Source organism: Hordeum vulgare, chromosome 3H (assembly GCF_904849725.1).
Source record: "Hordeum vulgare subsp. vulgare chromosome 3H, MorexV3_pseudomolecules_assembly, whole genome shotgun sequence".
Lineage (NCBI taxonomy): Eukaryota > Viridiplantae > Streptophyta > Magnoliopsida > Poales > Poaceae > Hordeum > Hordeum vulgare.
Genome location: NC_058520.1, coordinates 60,266,708 through 60,277,620, shown reverse-complemented (window position 1 = coordinate 60,277,620; position 10,913 = coordinate 60,266,708). Strand labels below are relative to the sequence as shown.

At 47.4% G+C, this 10,913-nt stretch overlaps 1 pseudogene; it reads left to right on the top strand.

The window, feature by feature from the left end:
* The first annotated feature begins 9,883 nt into the window (after positions 1-9,883).
* LOC123441482 lies at positions 9,884-10,536 on the top strand (annotated as a pseudogene).
* The last annotated feature ends 377 nt before the right edge of the window (positions 10,537-10,913 follow it).

Genomic DNA, 10,913 nt, shown 5'->3' with positions numbered 1-10,913 from the left:
CAACTGCTACGGGTGTCAGGCACGACAGTACAGACTCTACAGCCACGGGTGTGAATCATCTACATGCTCATGTCTGATCCCTCTACAGGCACGTAGTGAGGCCTCTATAGTCACACACGTGGAGTTCTCTAGACACTCGTATCAATGACACATGCATCGGAATACTCAGTTAAAGAGTTTTAGAGTCTGTCAGCCCTTAAAGTCACGGGGTGGAAGCCTCTATATACACGGGAGTAACGCGCGTACAACCACGACTGTTTAACCCGTATAGAGATGCTTCTAGCGGCACGGTTGTGCAACACCTATAGGCACGGTATTGAGGCCTCTACAGACATGGGGGAGTGAGATTTCTCGATGTATTGTAGGGGGCACGGGAGGGAAGCACCTAGAGGCACGGGAGGAAAGCCTCCACAGCCACGCAATTGAAGCATGTGCACACAGGGAGACATGAGAGTAATGCCTCGAGATCCACGGAATTTAAGTCTCTATAGCCATGGGACGGGAGCACGTAGAGGCACGGGAGGAAAGCCTGCACAACCACGGGATTGAAGCATGTGCAGGCAGGGAGACACGGCTATAAAGCCTCGAGATCTATGACATTGCAGGCCCTACGGGCACGTGTTGACAGCCAGTATAGCCACGTGAGTGATGCCTCCAGAGGCACGTAGTTGAATCCTACAAAGGCACGGTACAGAGACCGCACAGCCAAGGCATTTAAGTCTCTATAGCCACGGGAGGGGAGCATCTAGAGGCACGGGAGGAAAGCCTCCACATCCACGGTACTTAAGCATGTGTAGGCAGGGAGACACGGATGTAAAGCCTCGAGATGCACGGCATTGCAGGCCCTACGGGCACGTGATGACAGCGTCTATAGCCACGTGAGTGATGCCTCCAGAGGCACGTAGTTGAATCCTATAGAGGCACGGTACTGAGACCGCACAGCCACAGAATTTAAGTCTCTATAGGCACGGGAGGGGAGCACGTATAGGCACGGGAGGAAAGCCTCCACATCCACGGGAGTGAAGCCTGTGCAGGCAGGGAGACACGGCTGTAAATCCTCGAGATGCACGGCATTGCAGGCCCTACGGGCACGGGATGACAACGTCTATAGCCACGGGAGTGATGCCTCCAGAGGCACATAGTTGAATCCTACAGAGGCACGGTACTCAGAGCGCATAGCCACGACATTTAAGTCTCTATAGCCACGGGAGGGGAGCATCTAGAGGCACGGGAGGAAAGCGCCCACATCCACGGTAGTGAAGCATGTGCAGGCAGGGAGACATGGCTGTAAAGCCTCGAGATACACGACATTGCAGGCCCTACGGGCATGGGATGACAACGTCTATAGGCACGGGAGTGATGCCTCCAGAGGCACGTAGTTGATTCCTACAGAGTCACGGTACTGAGACCGCACAACCACGGAATTTAAGTCTCTATAGCCATGGGAGGGGAGCACGTAGAGGCACGGGAGGAAAGCATCCACATCCATGGGAGTGAAGCCTGTGCAGGCAGGGAGACACGGTTGTAAAGCCTTGAGATGCACGACATTGCAGGCCCTACGGGCACGGGATCATAGCGTCTATAGCCACAGGAGTGATGCCTCTAGAGGCACGTAGTTGAATCCTACAGCGGCACGATACTGAGACCGCACAGCCACGGAATTTAAGTTTCTAGCCACGGGAGGGGAGCACGTAGAGGCACGGGAGGAAAGCCTGCACATCCACGGGATTGAAGCATGTGCAGGCAAGGAGACACGGCTGTAAAGCCTCGAGATGCACGACATTGCAGGCCCTACGGGCACGGGATGACATCGTCTATAGCCACGGGAGTGATGCCTCTAGAGGCACGCAGTTGAATCCTACAGAGGCACGGTACTAAGACCGCACAGCCACGGCATTTAAGTCTCTATAGCCACGGGAGGGGAGCACGTAGAGGCACGGGAGGAAAGCCTCCACGTCCATAGGAGTGAAGCATGTGCAGGCAGGGAGACACGGGAGTAAAGCCTCGAGATGCACGCCCTACGGGCACGGGATGACAACGTCTATAGCCACGGGAGTGATGTCTCTAGAGGCACGTAGTTGAATCCTACAGAGGCATGGTATTGAGACCGTACAACCACGGAATTTAAGTCTCTATAGCCACGGGAGGGGAGCATCTAGAGGCACGGGAGGGAAGCCTTCACGTCCACGGTAGTGAAGCATGTGCAGGCAGGGAGACACGGATGTAAAGCCTCGAGATGCACGGCATTGCACGCCCTATGGGCACGGGATGACAGCGTCTATAGCCACGGGAGTGATGCCTCGAGAGGCACGTAGTTGAATCCTACAGAGGCACGGTACTGAGACCGCACAGCCATGGAATTTAAGTCTCTATAGCCACAGGAGGGGAGCACGTAGAGGCACGGGAGGAAAGCCTCCACATCCACGGTAGTGAAGCATGTGCAGGCAGGGAGACACGATTGTAAAGCCTCGAGATGCACGACATTGCAGGCCCTACGGGCACGGGATGACAACGTCTATAGCCACGGGAGTGATGCGTCCAGAGGCACGTAGTTGAATCCTACAGAGGCACGGTAATGAGACCGCACAACCACGGAATTTAAGTCCCTATAGCCACGGGAGGGCAGCACGTAGAGGCACGGGAGTGAAGCATGTGCAGGCAGGGAGACAGGGGTATAAAACCTCGAGATGCATGACATTGCAGGCCCTACGGGCACGGGATGACAACGTCTATAACCACGTGAGTGATGCCTCTAGAGGCACGTAGTTGAATCCTACAGAGGCACGGTAATGAGACCGCGCAGCCACAACATTTAATTCTCTATAGCCACGGGAGGGGAGCACGTAGAGGCACAGGAGGAAAGCCTCCACATCCACGGTAGTGAAGCATGTGCTGGCAGGGAGACACGACTGTAAAGCCTCAAGATGCACGACATTGCAGGCCCTACGGGCACGTGATGACAGCGTCTATAGCCACGTGAGTGATGCCTCTAGAGGCACGTAGTTGAATCCTACAGAGGCACGGTAATGAGACCGCACATCCACGGAATTTAAGTCTATAGCCACGGAAGGGCAGCACGTAGAGGCACGGGAGGACAGCCTCCACATCCACGATAGTGAAGCATGTCCAGGCAGGGAGACACGGCTGTAAAGCCTCGAGATGCACGACATTGCAGGCCCTACGGGCATGTGATGACAGCGTCTATAGCCACGGGAGTGATGCCTCCAGAGGCACGTAGTTGAATCCTACAGAGGCACGATACTGAGACCGCACAACCATGGAATTTAAGTCTCTATAGCCACGGGAGGGGAGCACGTAGAGGCACGGGAGGAAAGCCTCCACATCCACGGGAGTGAAGCCTGTGCAGGCAGGGAAACACGGGTGTAAAGCCTCGAGAACCATGGCATTGCAGGCCCTACGGGCATGGGATGGCAGCGTCTATAGCCAGGGGAGTGAAGCCGTTAGAGGTACTGGCAGGCAAGATCCAGAGCCACTGTATTCAGACTGTAAAGGCACGTGATTGAAGCCACGTGATTGTTTAAGTGAATGTTCAACCGTAATATTTCGAAGTTTCCAGGCACTATTGTGATTCTTGACACAACGGAAGCTCAACTTTGAATGTGGAAATCTAAAATCTTAGCATCCGCTTTGGTGGCCCCAAGTACAACTATCTCTACACTTTAAAAGAATATCGGACTAACCCGATGTACAACACTCAGTTTTCCTCTGTCGCCCTCTGTTCTCTTTCTTACGTGAAATTCACTCTATGATTCGTACGTTATCTCTCCATTTCCGCAATATTTTTTTTGCATGTTCCATCTTGGAGATTTTTGATTCTTCGTGCTGCAAATCGATAGATCTACGGTATTATGATTAGAATTTTGCGATGATCTCATACAGATCCGCTATATCCCCGGGGGAAGGTTTCCGCTCCGTCGATTTTCAACATCAACGAGCTACTTCGAGTAGAAGAAAGCTCTACAACCGATGGTGAGGTACGACATCGCGGACCTAGGAGACAAATAAATTGCATCATTGTGGGTGCAGAGGTTAAAGGTGAAGGTTAGAGAAAACCTAGAAACTCTATGCCTAAAAACCGGTGTGAGCGAAGGTTAAAGGGGAATGTGGATGAGGCGTTGTGTTGCGTTCCTTACTGACAAATGGTGTGGTGAGAACTGCTCTGGGGGCGTGGATGGCCCTTATAGATCATTGGTTGGGGAAGATGCCAGAATTATAAAGGAGATCAGAGCCTCTGGGCGGAAAACTGTCGTATTATTAGATACAGTTGTGTGTAATACAATGCAACTGGCTAATATTATACATAAGTAGCTGGGCATACATTTTTGCATTGGCAACGAAGTGAACACTACTTTCCTGTTATAATTGTTGCACGATCTGAGCTGTCGAAAATCAAGTTGCACATTGCTTTTTCAGCTCTTTGCATGTAAACATCTCTTTACTCGAACATGCTTGTGTTGATAATTTCGTGTATACCAAAGTTCACATGTAACTTCTTGTACGTTGTCTATATATTTTTTGCAGTAGAATTATGAGTTGCAGAACATGTAAGAACGTGAATTGTGTTGGACTAGAGACATGCGTTCATTGTACTACATTAGCACTTCAGCTGCCGCTGTGTTGCGAGACATGCGCTGTAAGTAGAAAAGTTTTGGCACCACATGCATATAAATTAATGCCATGTTCCATTTCTTATGGGAAGAACTAGATGTGCATAATCAATGAAATGATTGTGTTTTTTAAAGCACACCTTTTACCAAATGCTGGACTACTGCGTGAAGCATTTTTTAGTAGTCTGGAAAACCCTACATTTTAAGTGATTGAAGAATTCCTACTTGCTGATTGAAGCATTTTAATTTCTTTGCAGTATCTGCCATGCTACTGTAGGCAACATGTTGTTTCGTTGGTGAACCAATGGAAGCAACGAGCTCTGGAAGAGGAGGGCGAAATTAAGAACCCCGTGCTTCTAACAAATGAAGATCTCTCTTATGAAGTAAACATGATTGATGAAACTCTCAGGTCTAAAATTCATGGACCTGGCTGGAGAAAGTTAATGAGTGATTATGAACTTCGGCAGCAAGATATCATCATCATGAAGTTAGATGGTGAGGTCTATGCATTCGAATTGATCTGAGGTTGAGTGAATGCCGAGGAGGTCTCAGAGCACAACCGATACCATCAGTTGGTATGGTTTTCGTCTACCCGTAGAACAACTACTGATTTGCGTTATCATTTTTCTTTTGGCAATGTACCCTTGTTTCAATTAATAGTAATGATGCTACCTCTTTGTTTAAATTTTATATACACAAAACTATTCAGACAACTATTCAAAGGTACTTGACTTTTTAAATTAACCATTAACAACACTAACTGAATCAAAGATTCTGTCTCAGTATAATTGCCACTATACTTCAAGCAAATTGGCATAACAAGTTTTTATTTATTTAGCTCTGGATGAAATTAGTGCTTCGGAGAAAGAATATGTCAACAAGATAGACCATACACCAGGGTTACAACTGTCTTACAGGCAAATGGGACACCTTGTTTACTACCTCTTCAACGCCCATGACTTGCCAACAATACCATTTGTCCATCGTGTGAACGTCACAAATATCAAGACTGGCAGGCTAGTAAGTGTTTATTTATTTATTTATTTTGACATACTTCTAATTTCACTACTTATTAATTTGTTTTATGTGCGTGCTAAAAATTTGATCCTTCTCCATCATAACAATCTGCAGAGAATTCCGTTAGTTGTTCTAAAGACAATGAATGCCAGGTTCGTGTACCTTCCGCCAAGAGGCACCGTAAGGCTTGTACAGAACTCTGATGAAATTGATGTTAAGACTACTTACTCGATAAGAGCTGACGGTACAATGGAAGTGACGGGGTTTTCGGGGTTTGCAGAAGAGTCAAAGCTGAAGGTTGGCTCAATAGTGCTTATCACGATTGAAAAGCACTGGCCAAGAATGCGAGATATGAGCTTGTTGCGCCTTACAATTAATGATCTCTCTTGAAATAGTGTTCTCGTAGTGTCTTACTGAGCACACTGTGTGGTGTGTTTTATTTTATAATTATATGACAGTAGGTGGTCGTATATACTAAATATATTATCATGTCCAACTAGAGAGTGGTCTGAATTGAGAGTTAAGAACGATCTAATGTTTATTACCTTCATCACTTTAGTACATATAACTGTGGTGAATTACAAATGTTCATATTACACGGCAGTGTGTGGCTTTGGTACACATGGAACCGTGCCTGAACTACCAGCGCACTCACGGCAACGGTGTGACATCGCAACGACCGACAACAGACATGGGCACGCGCGTGGCCCTTCCTATTGACCAAGCGTGTCCGAATGCCCCCGTTGAGTTTTGCTGAAGAAAGCCGAACAACCAGCGCACTCACGGAAACGGTGTGACATCGTGACGATTGGCAACAAACAAGGGCACGCCCGTGGCCCTTCCCATTGAACAGGCGTGTCCCAATGCCCCTGTTGAGTTTTTGTGACGAAATACGAACAAGTAGCGCACTCAAGGCAACGGTGTGACATCGCAACGTTCGGCAACACACAGGGTCAAGCGCGTGGAAACACATGGGGCCCCGGCACTCACGTGGCAACACACAGGGTCACGCGCGTGGCAACACATGGGGGGGCCGGTACGCACATGGAAACTCACACGGGCACGCGTGTGGCAACACACTACGTGGATCTGCGTGCAGTGAAGAGTGAAGACCTAACCGTCTGTACAGATCCACATCGCACAGAGCGCGCAGTGAAGAGTGAAGACCTAACCGTCTGTCCAGATCCACATCGCGCAGCGCACACTGTGAAGATTGAAGACCTAGCCGTCTGTCCGATCCACACCGCGAACCAACCAATTGGGACGGAGATGGATATCCAGCCTGGTACTCCGAGCACCAAGATGGCGAGGCTCGCGCCACCGGCGACGCCCTGCTCTGGTCCGGACCGCATCAACGACCTCCCGCACTCCATCCTCGGTGAGATCATCTCCCGTATCTCCACTAAGGAAGGCATCCGCACTCAAATCCTCTCAACCCGGTGGCGCCCTCTTTGGTGCACCGCTCCTCTCAATCTGGACTGTCGTGATATCCCTTTCTCTGGAGTTTTTAATGCCTTTGATAAAGCAGATCACGAGATCATTTGTAGTAACGTGTCCACACCGGAGGAGCTCCACCGCGTAACGTACACTGGAACTGCTTTTAATGAATACACTGTTGTTGAATTTGACGGGAACATTCCAGAGGCCATCTTTTCCCGCCGTGAGAGCGCAATTCACAGCCTATGCATCCCGGCGAGCTACCTCTAGTGCAGACCCTCAACCGTCGATGCCTGGCTTGAATCCCCCAGATCGAACAATCTCCAGGTGCTTGAGTTTTACTACATGTTACCACAAAGGTTGGTACAAGGTGACTTAATATCAATCTCATCACCTTCGGTTTTCCCATCACCACCGGCATTGAACCCCCAAATTTCCTCTTCTCTCCACACCATCACCTTTGCTCACTTCACGTTAACACAAAATCATGTACGTTCGCTTAAACTACCACTGGTCAGGAGACTCTCGGTTGTGGATGTCGATATATCTGAAGTCTCACTACAAAGCATAATCGAGTGTAGCATTTGCCCTGCACTCGATTGCCTGATGCTTGTTTGGACATCCGAGGGATATTGCATCAGAATAAAGTCACGTATCCTTATAACCATTGGCATCTGTGCTTTTTGTGGCAAACTAGTTATAGAGGATGCCTGCTCACTACAGCGGTTGATTTGTGGTGATCATAGGAGTAATTTGCAGATAGATATCATCTCTGCACCTAGACTGGATGTCTTGGGAAAAATATATGATTTTTTTGATGAATCCAGCATCGCACGAGACCGTATAGTTGTTCAGTTACTGACTTTGGACAATATTTTCAGTTGGATTCATTCGAATAAAGCAAGTTCCATGTAATCCAATCTTTACTCTATATTAATATTATGTTTTATTTTTCATGAAGTGTTTTCCGACAGTCTGCTCATCCACAGCAGTACAATCTGTGAAGACGTTGCTTATCAATATGGATTATAATGTCGGCATAGCCGTTGCCTTGGTGCAATGCTTCAGAAGCTTGGAAACCTTGTATATCGAGGTGATTATTCTCACGCACAATTAAAAAGCATAACATGCATTATGTACTACTCCATTCGTGTAAAAATTCTTGTCTTAGGTCTGTAAGCCATGTACAAATATGTATGTATTACCCACATCTGTGTCTAAAAAAATAGTAAGCTTTCATCAGAACATAGTTTATTATGATTAATGATTGATTTGTTGTTTCAACAGAATTTTTCATTGTAGACCTTCAACATAATAAATCTTTGTTCCTGTTTAGGGAGGAGTCTCTGACGATGAAAGCCTTACGGACGATCGTTCTTTTGAGCACCATTACGACATTCATTTGAAGTCAGTGACGCTTTTAGGCTATAAACAATGTGAGAAAAGCATTCAATTTGCAACATTTTTTATCCTCAACGCAAGGCAGTTGGAGACTATCAGGCTTAAGTTTCTTTCTCATGGAGACTTCACGGAAGGATTTTACAAACAGCAACGAGAGGTGCTTTAGTGGGACAAAAAGGCTTCTAGACATGCTTGCCTTAGGTTGTCGCCAAGTTGCGACCACGAGTCCCTGGATCTAAGAGAAGCACGTGCCGAGCACCTGGATTCAACGGATCCATTCACTTGTAAGTGCTGAAAACAACGTTGGGGCTAGATGTTGCCGCCTCTTTGTTGTCTAGGTACTGAAACGTTGCATGCATCTTTTGCTCGGTCTGTAACCTGGTTAACAGTATTGTTATTGTGTTCAAACAATGCTTGTACTTTTTTTGCTCGAAACTGTAACCTTGTTAACAACATTGTTATTGTGTTGTTTACCCACGAAGAAGCTCGCAGCTGCCAAAACCAAACTACTTACTCTCCTTTTATCTTGGTGAAACAACATTTTATATTCTCCAGCTATGCGTAGTAAACAAAAACATTCTACTCTCTCCTGAGTTATCTCGTAGAGGATAACGACCAACGAGTTTCATTGTCGTCTCTATCTGCAATTCCGTTTGTCGGGGGTGTGGCGGTGCATCCGAGGTCGGAGCACAACTTTGTGAGGTAGATCGTGTCTACAATTTTGTTTTATATATGAAACAACCGTCGCCAAAGCGTGGACGCGCCTGTGCACATCCGTGCTTCTGCCTAATAATAATTCTGTATTCCTGTTTTCCGTCATGCACGTTCCTTCCTAAATCCAGTGATTTCATATTTTTCCCATCTAAAGGCATGCTTCGTGTTAGTGCACCAGTCGTGCCTGTCGTACGTTCACTCGTGGATCTGCTGCATATACACCCGTGCCTATTCAATTAAACCGTGATTCATATTTCGTTACACCCAGATGCTCACTCGTGTATTTATTGCATACACAGCCGTGCGTCTGACCCCTCATCTGCTCCCTCCCCACTTAAGGCTAGTAACTTTTTTTTGGTGTTGACGGAAAAATTGCCATGGAAAGTTTACAATTAGTAAATTCACATGGATCAAAAAAATCCCATTAGAATTCGAGCGGTTGTGTCGAAAACTCACGATCTGCATGAATGCACCTGAAGAGAGATTGTGCATCAGAATTCGAGCGGTTGCGTCGCAAACTCACGATGTGCACGAATACATCTGAAGAGAGATCGTGCCCTCATCGATTATCACCATGCGACGCCATAAATTGATGTGTTCTCGCATGGCATGGAACCTCCTCCACATACAATCGACAACGCTCGTGTGCCCGCTGATCGTTTTCCACAAAAACCCTTGTGCAGGCTATGGGGTTCATCAGAGAACTCAAGGAGGTTCAGGCTCACGGCACCACCAAGCTACACATAGTCCACACCAACGACTTGCGGAAGGTGGAGGCCATCATCGATCAGTACGAGCAGCACCTGCAGATACAACGCAACAAGATCGTCGGAGTTGATGTGAGTACACCTACGAGGTAGCGCACAAGCAGAAGGCCGTCCTCACCCAGCCGATGCTGCTATTCCAATTGAGCGCCACCCAACAGAGGTGCAAGGTGTTCGACAATTTCCTCCTTGACCAAAGGTACACTTTTGTTGGCTTTTCCATCGATCAGGATATCGAGAAGCTCCACCACGTGGACCTGCATATCGCGCACTTTGTCGACATCCAGAAGGAATGGAAGGTTCCCAGAAGCACCAAGCATATGGACTCGCTTGGTGACATCTCGAGCATGCTTATTGATGACTACTACATGAGCATGAAGCAGAAGCTTACAAACGAAGATCACAAGCGATGGGCGTGCATGCCCTTGTCCATGAAGCATGTCCAGTACGGAGCAAAGGACACTTACGCCGCGTACGAGATATGGAGTCGCATCACCGTCACTCAGGATGGACTTCGTTGCGCAATGCTGGAGAAGTCCAAGAAGCATGGCAGGACCTGCGGAGATGACAACTAGTGAAGATTTAGATTGACTGCTTTCTAGTTATATTAGATTGCTGATCACATTTGCTTTACATTACATCAAGTAGCTTGTTTGCTTTTTCAAAACACAGATTTTCTTGTCGTTGTAGTTTCCATTGTAATCATGCATTTGCTTATGGATTAAACAAGTTCATTTCATTTCTATGGTACAACAAGTATGAACAAGTTTAAACGTATTAAGAGTTAATATGTCATTTTCACTTATAGTTTTGCGAATGTTTCGGGCCACACCTTCATTTTCAGTTATAGTTTTGCAAACATTTCCGCTGAATTGTACCCCCTTGGACAGTCGTGCCCGTGTAACATGAAAAATTGGATGACACGTTCACACACAGAATCACGGCTGCACGC